Here is an 11518-nt window from a genome sequence, read left to right as displayed (position 1 = left end):
TAGATAGCTGAAATGCCATTTCTCAATGAGTAGACCCATTGAAATCAATAGACCCATTTTAATCAGTAAACTCAGACATTGCCATTGTTTTGCTGAAATCAAGTCATGTAGTCAGTTTTCTGTCTTTCTACCATTTTATGTTGAAAATTAATGGAAGAAGATGGAAAAGTAAAAGAAAGAAAGAGGGGAAAGAGAAAGCTATAATTCTGAGCCCTGAGATACATACAGAGATATAGAGGTAATTGAGTTTGTGTAAAATGTCTATGTAGTTGCCCAAATATATTTGCTGAATAATTTTTGTTAGTTTGTGTTTTCTTTTGAAATTTATAGCTTAGCCGTTATTTGTATCACTGGTATGTAATGGCAAGGTTTTCATCATTTTCTCTCATTTATGCAAAGGCCCAGCCTATTTCTGTATGTTCAGAAAAGTGCCATCCAGGTTATAGCAAGAAAATGAAGGAAGGGGCACCATTTTGCTGCTATGATTGCATCCCCTGTCCAAATGGGAAGATTTCAAGCCTTGACGGTAAGACCTTCAGTGTACAGGCTTAAATTTAATGTAGTTTCCAAAGCACATGGCAATTCAAGTTGTGATGTTGTTGCTGATGATATTGTTTTTAATTGGCTGAATCAGAATCTCCAGAAAGGCATAACAAAATCCAATTCAAACTCTATGATAAGATCCCATGCCAAATAACACTGTCACAACCCTATTACATTGTTGCAGTATTAAAGCGAGATAAATACACTGAGGTTCGAGAAAACAAAATAAACCATTTTTCTCTTCCAATTTTCAGACATGGATGACTGTTCTGAATGTGCAGAGGATCAATATCCCAACAAGGACCAAGATTTGTGTGTTCACAAGACAGTAACCTTCTTGTCTTATGAAGAACCACTTGGGATCATCTTAGCCATTTTTTCAATTTTCTTTTCATTCTTCACAGCTTTGGTTCTAGGAATATTTATCAAGCAACATGACACTCCCATTGTCAAAGCCAACAACCGAAGCCTTTCGTATATTCTCCTCATTGCCCTCTTGTTCTGCTTCCTTTGTGCTTTGCTTTTCATCGGCCCACCTCTGAAAGCAATATGCCTTCTCCAACAAATTAGTTTTGGTATAGTGTTCTGTGTTGCTGTTTCTTGCATATTGGCCAAAACCATGACAGTGGTTCTGGCTTTCATGGCTACCAAACCAGGAAGCATGATGAGGAAATGGGTGGGCAAACCACTGGCCATATCCATTGTCCTTTCATGCTCTCTTATCCAAGCATCAATTGGTGTCATATGGTTGGCAACCTTTCCGCCATTCCCAGATGCTGACATGCACTCAGAGACTGAAGAAATTATACTGGGATGTAATGAGGGGTCTGTGATTATGTTTTTCTGTCTTCTTGGCTATATGGGTTTTCTTTCCATTGTTTGCTTCTGCATAGCTTTCCTTGCCAGGAAGTTACCTGACAGCTTCAATGAAGCCAAGTTTATCACTTTCAGCATGTTAGTCTTCTGCAGTGTTTGGTTGACCTTTGTTCCAACCTACCTGAGTACCAAGGGAAAATACACAGTGGCTGTGGAGGTCTTCTCCATTTTAGCTTCTGGTGCTGGTTTACTGGCTTTCATCTTTTTACCAAAATGTTACATTATTGTTTGGAGGCCTGATTTGAACAAAAGGGAACGACTAATTAAGTGAAAACATTAAAATTATTAATTCTAAGCAGTTCTTTTATATAAGACTGAATTTCAGCTTTTTTTTTTACAGCATTTCATTCAATATCTGCCAACACAAAATTCTCCATGTCTCTCACATATACAGAATCTATCGATCTCTCTTCCCCTTCTGCTGTCTCAATCTGTATATTTTCATCTATAAGGGGAAAATCCTATAGCAAGATCCATCAGCATGAGTTGGGTAGGGATCCAAAAGATCTCAAGCAGAACTGGTAGGTTCCCAGTACAGTCAGGCTACGCTGTTGAAACTCTGCAGCCATGGCTCAGTCAGAGATACACAAATATATACCCCCTCTCCCAGCTCACTGGGATTCAGCTCTTTGAACTTAAATGTGTGTAAGGCCTGAAAAGGGGGTGTTGTGGAGGCAGGATGCGGGGGAGGGCTAAATTGGATCCTAAGCACATTCCGCCAGTCATGTGAGCTGGCAAATTGTCATAATTTGGGATATCAAGAAGGATGGTGCAACTCTAAATATATGGCTGAAAAATTGTGTTGCAACATTTTTTAAGATGTGTGTTTGTTTAAGTAGCTGAGCTTTTTTGGTAGATTTTTTAAAAATTAGTCCCTTTGCCATATGTACAGGTTTTCCTGGAAATTTTGCATATATATATGGGATCTTTTGAAGGAAGGGTGGAATAATAAATAAAGAGACCGCCCCCCAAAAAATTTATTTGTTGTTCTTTTTTTAAAAAGACCAACACAACTAAATTAACTAAATCAAATCAAAATTCGTTTATTGTGAGGACCATGCCTGTGCACAAACATCAACACAACAATAGTTAAAAATATTAAAATGCATTACATACTATGCCAACAAAACCTTCTTCCCACAAAATAGAAAAGGAGGGAAAACGAGCAACGAGTTAAACAGATGATGAAGGGGTCTTTACATTGTCGTCCATAAATCTTTCCCTGGCTTTCATGTCCTTCAGCACAAAAACCGCTACCACATGGGTAATGCGTGGGTTTGCATCAACTAACAAAAATTTTACTCTATCTTCAGGACTGGTTATAGAGTTGGGTATAATTTGCAGCAATGCGTCTCTAAAGCCCGAGTAAATGGGGCAATAGAGGAGGTAATGTGTAAGATCCTCTTTAATTTTCATAAGGCAAGGACATAAACAATGTTCTACTGGGGTTTTTGTGTATCTACCGGTCAGATAAGCAGTTGGCAATGTTTGAAACCATGCCATAGTGAAAGCTCTCCGAAGGGTGGGATCAGTGATCTCCACCAAGTAGTTGGCACAGATTTTGACTGCTTTTACTCGGGGAAACCAGTAGGAGAACCCAGAGTTTTTTATCTTAGTGGAGTCCAAAAAGGCGTCTTTTTCAAAGATCCATTCCCGAACTTTATCAGGGCTCCACAATTTGAGAGTATTAAACTCAGGTAGGTTGTATCTGGATAGAATGTCTAGTAGATTTTTATGCCAAGTGGTATTATTTTGTAATGATACAAAGGCTTGTTTAGCCAATAAGGTGTTCGGGGCATCTATGAGGTTGGTGAAAAAACGCAGGAATCTTAAGTGGGCCCTGGCAGACACAGAAGGTAATCCTACTTCCACTCTTAGGAGAGCTGCCGGAGTACTCTGAGGGAGGCCTAGAATTCTTCTGCGATAAAATTTTTGGAAGATTTCAAGCCATTCTAACAGCTTCTGATTCCATCCCCAGAGTTCTACTCCGTATAACATCTGGGGAATCACTTTTCCAACAAAGGTTTTTAGTGCTGGGGTCACCAGTTGCCCTCCCCTTGAATAAAAAAAGCTGAGCAGAGCACCAATTGTCCTACGTGTTAGAAGGGCTACAGTCTTGAAGTGGGCAAGCCAGCTAGATGTAGCTTGGAAAGTGATACCAAGATATTTAAAGAAAAGACATTGTTCAATTTTATGTTCATCTAAAGACCATCTAAATGTGTGGCGAGCTCTAGTAAATACCACAATTTTTGTTTTGTCATAATTTATCTTTAGAGAGTTTTGGGAACAATAAGCTGCGAGCCCCTCCAGCATGCTGTGTAGGCCCCTTCGAGTGAGTGCCATGACCGCCATGTCATCAGCATATAGCAGTATATTCAGGTGTTTGCCTTCCAGGGCAGGAGCTGATGACTTATACTTTGCCATATGTTGAACAATGTCGTTTATATAGAAATTAAAGAGGAACGGTGCTAACAAACAGCCCTGTTTAACCCCTTTCCCCAGCGGCAGTGGGTCAGTATAGTTGCCTGACATCCCAGTTCTGATTTTAACTGTGGTGTCTGAATGTAAGTATTTTGAGAAGTCGTCTATCAATATCTGTGTCATATAGTTTTTGCCATAATTTGTCCCTACAGTTTGAGTCAAAAGCGGATGTGAGATCTACAAAAGCCACAAAAAGTTTGCTCTTATGTGTCTTTGTATACTTATCTATTAGGGACGCGGGTGGCGCTGTGGGTAAAAGCCTCAGAGCCTAGGGCTTGCCGATCGAAAGGTCGGCGGTTCGAATCCCCGCAGCGGGGTGCGCTCCCGCTGCTCGGTCCCAGCGCCTGCCAACCTAGCAGTTCGAAAGCACCCCCGGGTGCAAGTAGATAAATAGGGACCGCTTACCAGCGGGAAGGTAAACGGCGTTCCGTGTGCTGCGCTGGCTCGCCAGATGCAGCTTTGTCACGCTGACCACGTGACCCGGAAGTGTCTCTGGACAGCACTGGCCCCCGGCCTATAGATGTGAGATGGGCGCACAAACCCCAGAGTCTGTCAAGACTGGCTCGTTCGGGCAGGGGTACCTTTACCTTTACCTTTTATACTTATCTATCATTGTCTGTAATACCAAACAATGGCCTATTGTACTATGGCCCTTTCTAAACCCTGCCTGTTCCGGATTAAGCAAGTTAGAGTGGTCAGCAGGTGGCGAGTATAAAGTTTATACACAATGTCAATGCAAATACAATGCAAAGGTTGCATATAAGCATTAATCACCAATAGATTAAAGGTTGGGAAAGGGAACACAGAATTGGACAGGCGTGAAAACCTCCTATTACTAGTGATTGATATAGCAAGACTTAAACTATTACTAGTGATTGATATAGCATTCATCCGTAGATGTGGTCAACCATGCAATAAGAACAGGTCAGGGTACAATGTTTCCATGAACTCAATGTGAACTGAACATTATAGGGTGAGGAAGGAATGTTTCAGCTTAGAACGGTTTTGCCAGAGTCATGTGCAGAAGCAAAATTTCCCATCATCTCCTACTTTCTTTTTTGATTTAAAGGTGAGTGGGACAAAAAATACTTCGGGATACGTGGTTTGCCAGCACATGCCCGAAGTAAGTCTGCCCACCGATGTTGCTATGTGATTTCAGGGTGAATGGGACAAAAATACTTCTGGATACGTGGTTTGCCAGCGCATGCCCGAAATAAGTCTGCCCACATCTCCCCTATTATTTACTGTTGGTGCTGCCACTTCGCAAAGTAGGCAGCAATAATTTTATTGGGTGGCTGAGGAGGAGAAAAAAACTGAGACCAAAGGCGCATGAGACCAGGAATGCATTGGATGAAGCAACATAACAAAATTAATATACATATTATGACAATGACATATTGAAAAAGATTACGAAGCCAATTCAGATTTGGCAACCAGCCAGTGAACCACTGGGCGAATGAATCCCAGAGGCCAGAAAATCCAACGTCCTGCCTAATGTGGTGTGTAAGATTTTGCAAATGAGAGATTTGCTTTTGAATAGCTTTGGAATTATCAGTAATATTGAAACAACACATGTCATTCACTTGTTCACAGCCATAATGATGAAGCATGAGTAAATAGTCAATGGCAGCAGGATTTTGTAGAAGTCCATGACGAAATTCACTCTGTTCTTTATTCAAAAGGTGAAGAGCTTGTGAAATAAAATTCAGAGCTTTTGCTGCGGAGCAAGCTAAAGAGTTAATATTCATACTATTCCGTACAGCCAGTCCAGGGACTCCGAAGAGAGAAACAGCTAAAGAAATATATTCAGATCTACTGGGAAGAGAAAAAGAATTGTCACAATCATTAGTCAATTCCACAGAGCGGCAATATCGAGAGCGGGACAAATGATGCTTTTTGGGTAAAATGATGGACAAACGGCTTAAGCAGCAGGGTGTGCCATGGCTGATGTTTGCTGGAATATAATTCAATGTATAGCCTGGGCACGACCAAAACCAGCCTTCAGGCAGCTCTGTATATTTATATACATAGGAAATATTTACATAATTAGAGCAATTAAAATTATCCTTGCCCATTTCCACACAGTTGGTTTTTGTGCAATTGACCATACGGGCGCAAGTGACATTAAAGGAAGCCACGTATGGGGTCAACAAATCAATGGCCAGAGGTGGGCGTCGGCGCACTTGGGTACCCCAGTTATGGTAACCGGAATAACCAAGGGTGCGGAGAGAATCATTTTGGGGTAGGGATGAATAAAACCAGGTATCATTTTGCATATCAAAAGGGTCATGGCAAACAGGGATAAGACAAGAGCCAAGGATTTCACCTATTGATACCTGCTTGGTTAGGCAAAAGGAAGAAACATTGAGGGTTTTTGCAAAAGATTCCCACACATTTATTGGTGTGGATACTGAAGACGGAAAGGCTGGAGGGCTTGATTCACATAATATTGACACATGGTAGGGGAATTCAGCATTCCTTGCGGTAGGACTTTCCATTGATACCGTTCCGTGGGCTGGCTGTTATTTAACATAGGAACAGTGAAAGCAAGCCTTTGTATCATTACAAAATAATACTACTTGGCGTAAGAATCTACTAGACATTCTATCCATATACAACCTACCCAAGTTTAATACTCTCAAATTGTGGAGCCCTGATAAAGTTCGGGAATGGATCTTTGAAAAAGATGCCTTTTTGGACTCCACTAAGATAAAAAACTCTGGGTTTTCCTACTGGTTTCCCCGAGTAAAAGCAGTCAAAATCTGTGCCAACTACTTGGTGGAGATCACTGATCCCACCCTTCGGAGAGCTTTCACTATGGCACGGTTTCAAACATTGCCAACTGCATATCTGACCGGTAGATACACAAAAACCCCAGTAGAACATCGTTTATGCCCTTGCTTTATGAAAATTAAAGAGGATCTTACACATTACCTCCTCTATTGCCCCATCTACTCGGGCTTTAGAGACGCATTGCTGCAAACTATACCCAACTCTATAACCAATCTGGAAGATAGAGTAAAAAAATTTTTAGTTGATGCAAACCCACGCATTACCCATGTGGTAGTGGTTTTTGTGATGAAGGCCATGAAAGCCAGGGAAAGATTTATGGATGACAATGTAAAGACCCCTTCATCGTCTGTTTAACTCGTTGCTTGTTTTCCCTCTCTTTCTATTTTGTGGGATGAAGGTTTTGTCGGCATAGTATGTAATGCATTTTAATATTTTTAACTATTGTTGTGTTGATGTTTGTGCACAGGCATGGTCCTCACAATAAACGGATTTGTTGTTGTTGTTGTTGAAAGCAAAGAATTTACTATCTTTCTCCTGTAAGGGAATGGAAAAGAAGCAATCTTGCAAATCTATGATAGCCAATTGGTAAGAATGGGGGATCACATTCAGATTAGGCAGACCACACTGCAAGGGCCCCATGGGTTCAAGGATGTCATTAATCTTCCTTAAATCCTGGAGAAATCTCCATTTCCCACTTTTCTTTTTTATGACGAAGATGGGGGTATTATAGGGGCTAACAGAAAACTCAATATGGTCCGCCAATAATTGTTCATTCACCAATTGTTTTAAAGCAAGTAGCTTCCCCCCCGTTATGGGCCATTGTTCCACCCATACAGGGGTGGTGGATTTTCAGTTGAGGGGGAGTGCAAGCTTACTCATTAAATTAAATGGTAGCTTGTAATTGTTGTAGTAGGTCTCTGCCCCACAGATTGAGGTGAATTTTCAGCACACAGGGCTGGATGTATGCAATGGTTTCAGAGCTATCAGGCAGAGAAACAGGCAACAACTGTACGCTTTTGGAAGAGGTTTGAGGTCCACCCACACCCCAAACTGCAGAGGCAGACTCAAGGGGCCACATGAGGTCACAGCAATTACTGGATATGACATAAATGTCTGTGCCCGTGTCAATCAAGCCTTCCAGAACTTTGCCATTGATTTTATACTTACGAAGAAGTTTCTGTTCACCGATCCTCTGGATTACAGCTAATAGCTGTGGAGAAAGGGGAGAGAGCTGGTGCAAATTACTATCCATAATAGAAGCAGTAGGATGAGAAGGGAGCACTACCAAATGCGCCCAAGACTCACCCTTTTTTAACTGCATGGGCATATGGCTCCAAAATGGAACCATGATTGTGCCCACATAGTCAGGATCTAGGACTCCTGGAATAACCAGGATTCCTTCTTTGGCTGCAGAAAATTTGGGTAAAATTAAACCTGCAACCTTAGGTGGTAGTGGGCCTGCCAATTGGGTGGGCATGAGCACAATTTCACCAGGTAAAACAGCGTCTTTGGTTTCCTGATTGATTAAATCAATGGTGAAATCAGAGGGTGTATCATTAGAAAAATTATCAATTGTGGAAACTAACGGCGGAGGGCTCTCTATTTGTCCTGGCCCGAGAGCTGGGCCCCCATGGAGCTTCCCGAACTCCTGCACTGATTTGCCCAATGATAGCCTTTTCCGCATTTTGGGCATTTTTTGGAAGGTTTAGCCTTATTGGCATCACCATTCCTGTTTGCTCCCCCGCCAGGGGCCCTGCATTGTTTAGCAAAATGACCTGGGCGTTTGCAATTGAAGCAATTGCTTGTGGGCTTATTGCCAGCCTGTATGGCACTGGCAAGCAAAGACATTGCGTGGCTCTGACTGCCAACATGCCAACACTTTCAGCATGTTGGTCTTCTGCAGTGTTTGGTTGTCCTTTGTTCCCTCATACTTGAGCACAAAGGGAAAATACATGGTGGCAGCAGAGATTTTCTCCATTTTGGCCTCCAGTGCTGGGTTACTGGGTTGTATCTTTGCTCCCAAATGCTATATAATTATCCTGAGACCAGACCTGAACACCAAGAACAAGTTAATAAGGTGAAATATGCAGGAATTTGGTCTGGCAGGAGTTAAGCTTCTGGTCCTAAGAATCATGTGAAATATTATGCTTTTGCTCACAATTAATAAAGGGCCAGGGTGATAACTCATGATGGGTGACCTGTAGTTAGAAATGTTGGTAGAAAAGGGGTAGCTGAGTGGTAGCACTATGGCTTTGCAGGTCCCAGCTCAATTCCCTGCTTCTCTAGGTAGGGTTGGGAGCGACTCTGCCAGTCAGTGTAGACAAGGTAGGATCAAATGGTCTGATTCCGTATAAAATGTCCTGACTGAATGTTTGAACTTAAAGCACAGTATAGATACATCAAAATTTGAAGAGAATCATAAGAAATGATAAATTTGATATTGGAAATATAGTAAATATTTCCAGATATTATGTGTATCTAGAATTTGCTATAAAGCAGGGGTTCCCAAACTTGGGTTGCCAGCTATTTTTGGACTCTGAATTCTCATCATCCCTGACCACTGATCCTGTTAGCTAGGAATGATGGGAGTTGTAGTCCAACAGCAGCTGGAGACCTAAGTTTGGGAAACCCTACTGTAGAGCATTCCATTACATAAACATCTATTTATGCCTCTCTCCCCCTTTCTGTTTCCTTATTCTGCAAAAAGAAAATGCAGATTCTGAATTTGAAGCTCTTATGATGTTGAATAACTAACACTGGGGAGTTGCAACCACATAGGAAAATAAGTATTCCAGAGACAAAGGTTGAGGGAACTAGGCCATATTTATTAATTTAACACAAGAGATCTGCAGAAAGGATACAAGGTGTGAAATACTAATGGCACATGACAAAATGGACAAACCAACCATGCCAAGGGTAAGATGGAGTATCCTAGTATGAGGACAGGCAAAGCATTACTACTCAGAATCCCAAAAATCAGCCAGCAAATGTCTACACTTAATAAAGGTTTGGAGGGTGGATGGGAAGGTGGAAAATGAGGCAGAATGGCTGGCGCAGCAGTAAGTTAAACTGCAAACTACGCCCCTCCAAGCCGCCCGATTAGGCGCTTACCTGTGGGTGTGGTGTGCCAGCCAGGTGAGTGGGGACGCGTAACGCCCCCTGCATGAGGCAGAAATCGTGTCCTGCCCACAACACCTCCCCTCTTGCAGGAGGAGAGGCTTTCTCACAGTGAGGGAACTGCCAGAAGGCCCTCAGCACTGGACCTCAGTGTCCGGGCTGAACGATGGGAGTGGAGATGCTCCTTCAGGTATACTGGGTCGAGTCCGTTTAGGGCTTTAAAGGTCAGCACCAACACTTTGAATTGTGCTGGGAAACATAGGTCTTTCATACATCCAAGGAGCACAGAGTGGCCCCTCACCGCTTCCAAGGAGATCAATGGATGCAGTCCCCTCACACTCCGCCTTTGTCCCGTGCAGTCAAAAAATGCTCGCCCACCACTCGCAGTATTGAGGGGTGGTTTCCCCTCCAAATAGGGCAACTTTGAATGGGCCAATCAGAGGTTCCAGGTGGATGGCAGTGCCTCACTGGCTGGCTGGGCATTGGGCTGCTACGCCATCCAGCCTTGCAGCAAAGTTTAAAAGGCTGACTGTGTGAGGCTTCCGCAGCGCAGTCAGCTGAAGAGCAAAACCTCCCCCACCCCCTTTACATTATTCCATTTACACTTCAGGGCAATTACTCATCATGCTTCTAAAATGTATTTTCCTTTTCAGGTTCTGCTTAACATTGCTTTCCCCCTAGATCTTACTCAATGGTTTTCTTGTACCTCCTGATCTTGCTATGGTTGCTGTATTCAGAACTGGGAAATCATCTCCCTGTAGGCAAATCAGAAGGTTGGGAGGTTTCGCCTTCTCCATAGCAAAACGTCACAACTGTGAAAGCATTAGAGGAATCCAAGTCTTCAAACACAGGGTGAAGTGGTGCATCACCCACCATGGTATCAGAGCTGTATTCAGGACACCCCATTAGAAGGGTCTTGGTGGAAGTCCCTATCTAGAAGCTAAGTTTAGGACAGACGGGCCATCGGGCTTCCAGCTGTAGCCTTAGGATGGCCAGCTCAGTAAATCAATGCCATGGAGAGGCCATAGTCCATGGCACCACCCTGAAGCAGTTCCAGCACTCCAGCAGGAGGCTGAAATGGATATACACACAATGCCAGAGCCAAAGTTCCACCTATACCTGTAATCAATAAAGTTGTGGCCATTTTTATCCAGATAGTTGTCTGCTTGAGTTTGTACCGTCACACCTCACGTGGTATAAGGCCAGGGAGAGAAGGCACAGTATAAGAGGAAGAGTTCTCTCACGAACATGCTTTGTGATCACAGCATGCCTCTGACAGCTGGCTCAGGAGATGGGAGACTTGAGATCCTCCTTTGGGATGAATTATTTTGATTGGCAGATCCTTTAGTTGTTACATTTTAATAAATACAAACTCTTATCCATCTTTCTTGCCTCATGTCTTCTTGTATGTGTTGCCAATGAGCTTTCTTAGAAGTGTCGTAATCCACACTTTGTATGGAATTGAAAAGATAGTTTCTTGATTAACTTTCTCAATAAACCTTAAGATTGATTGAATATATCATGTAATGTTCTGGGCATTTATTTTATAGAATGTAGGGTTGCTGTGTGTGTGTGTGTGTGTGTGTCAAAGTTGCTGAGCTTTTTTTGGCGAAGATCCACCACCCAAAAAAGAAAAAGTTCAGAGGCTATTGGGGATTTTTATGGGACCCCTCCTTTAATTATCCCCCTTAACATATGCCCAGGTTTT

This window comes from Podarcis liolepis (assembly GCF_965112155.1).
Source record: "Podarcis liolepis genome assembly, chromosome: 13".
Taxonomy (NCBI): Eukaryota; Metazoa; Chordata; class Lepidosauria; order Squamata; family Lacertidae; genus Podarcis; species Podarcis liolepis.
Note: the sequence above shows the minus strand (reverse complement) of the source record.